The sequence below is a fragment of the Mirounga angustirostris genome, unplaced genomic scaffold (assembly GCF_029215605.1).
Source record: "Mirounga angustirostris isolate CCGP_5_RB_7025 unplaced genomic scaffold, mMirAng1.0.hap1 SCAF_1, whole genome shotgun sequence".
Classification (NCBI taxonomy): domain Eukaryota; kingdom Metazoa; phylum Chordata; class Mammalia; order Carnivora; family Phocidae; genus Mirounga; species Mirounga angustirostris.
Window position 1 is genome coordinate 75242534 of NW_026991709.1, and position 2335 is coordinate 75244868.

General features: G+C 38.2%; 1 pseudogene; it reads left to right on the forward strand.

Annotated features, from left to right (window-relative positions):
• Window positions 1-261: 261 nt before the first annotated feature.
• LOC123862865 (large ribosomal subunit protein eL8-like) lies at window positions 262-1049 on the forward strand (annotated as a pseudogene).
• Window positions 1050-2335: the final 1286 nt, after the last annotated feature.

Here is a 2335-nt window from a genome sequence, read left to right on the forward strand (position 1 = left end):
ACAACTAATTAGATTATATACTTATGAGAAGAATTTAGTAAAATATTTTGATTATTAAGAGACTGAGAGATAAAAGATTTAGTTAAGGATATTCGTGGGCTTTTTTTCCCCAAAGTAGATGGAATGGTCAGATAAGGAACTTATTTTTCATCACTTCGCCAATATCAGCTAAAATATGACAGAAGATTCAGGGGGGTTACATGAGATTTCCTGAAACAAATGTTTGTGGAACAAAAGTCATACATAACATTTTGTTTAGACATGAGTCATCAGTGCTCTTTCTTCCAGCCATCCAAGACCTTGAAAGGAAAGAAGGCTAAGGGGAAGAAGGCGGCCCCAGCCCCTGCTATTGTAAAGAAGCAGGAGGCCAAGAAAATGGTCAGTCCCCGGTCTGAGAAAAGGCCCAAGAATCTTGGCATCAGATGGGACATCCAGCCCAAAAGGGACCTCACCCACTTTGACAAATGGCCCCGCTACATCTGGCTGCAGCAGCAAAGGGTTATTCCCTATAAACGTCTAGAAGTGCCTCCCGGGATTAACCAGTTCACCTAGGACTTGGACCACCAAACAGCTACTCAAATGCCTAAACTAGCCCAGAGACAGAGCAAGAGAAGAAGCCAAGATTGTTGGCCTGGGCTAAGAAGCCGCCTGTCTTTTGAGCTGGGGTTAATACTGTCACCACCTTGGTGGAAAACAAGAAGACGCAGCTGGTAGTGATTGCACATGACGTGGATCCCACTGAGCTGGTTGTCTTCCTGCCCGCCCTGTGTCATGAGATGGGGGCTGCCTATTGCATTATCAAGGGGAAGGCCAGGCTGGGGCGTCTGGTCTACAGGAAGACCTGCATCGCTGTTGCCTTCACACAGGTTAACTCGGAAGACAGGGGAGCTCTGGCTAAGCTGGTGGAAGGTATCAGGACCAATTACAATGGCGGATATAATGAGATCCACCATCACTGGAGAGGCAATGTCCTGGGTCCAAAGTCGGTGGCTTGAATTAGCAAGTTGGAAAAGACAAAGGCTAAAGAACTGCCCACCAAACTGGGCTGAGTGGATGCTGTTGAATTTTCTGTACAGAAAAGTAATAAAAAGTTCCCTTTCAGTCAATTAAAAAAAAAAAAAAAGGAAATGAGCCATCAGTACCCAACCTTATCAGAGAAGGCAATTAAATTAAGTTGCCTCTTTTAAGAAGGCAAACTCCATGGGAATTGGGGTTCCTTGTGCTGCTATTTAACACAAAAATTTTTAAAAATCCAAACAATCTTATTTATATTTAAAAACACTTTTTTAAAATTAAGGAACCATGAGCTGAACATGTTTTTAATACTGACCCATATTTAACTTGCATTTCATTTGTTATTTATTGCCAGGTCTTCATTTTGGATTAATAGATTTATTATCAATATATTTTATATATGATTGATCAGATTTATTATCAGAGTATTTTATATTTTGTTTTTACTTTTTTCTTTAATAATTATTTGCCATTATACTATTTTTCATCATGGTTGTATATTCTTTGTTCACTAAGTAATACTCATTTCCCATTTTCCATATTGACATACTTTAAAAAAATTAGAGTTAAAATACGTAATCCAAATAACTTATTAAATAAGTAATGATAGATGGTATCAAGATATGTTTGAATGATGGAAGGTTTTGAAACACTGAGGTATGATAAGCTTTAAGGATCAAGTTGCAAACACATTGTTCTTGAATTTTTAGGCTCAAGAGAAAACAGACATTTAAGGAGGTGCAATTTTTCTTTCCATTCATTTAGCTTGATACCTAGATATAAAGTTTAAGAGCATTATACATTTTTGCCTTTAAATTACCAGAAATTTCAGTTACTTCTTATTCACAAATCAAGTATGTTTTCATTGTTTTTCCTTTGAATCGCTCTGAAATTTGCAAATCAGGACAGAAATGTCTATGACAAGAACTGCCCTCCAAGTATTCATAATTTAATAGGAGAGGCAGACACACAAGATACGTAACTGTAATGAAAGGAAGAATGGATTTGGAGTAATGATAGATACCTAAGCAGTTTTGTGGTAGTCCAAAGGAGGTAAAAAGAAAAATTGTTAACGTCTGAAAGCAAAAAAGAGAAAGATCCAAAAGACTAAACAGAGCTGGTGGCATTGGATCAGGGGCTTAAGGGATGAGTAGGTAAAATGGTGGTGGAATGAAGGAGTCCAGGTAGACAGAAATATGTCAGCAATGCTCTGAAGTGAGGAAGTGCAAGATATGTTCAGGAATTAAAAGCCTACTGTGACTGGTGCAGAAGGACATGTAGTGGAAATGAGCCTATGAAGGAAAAACAAGCCTGAATATCA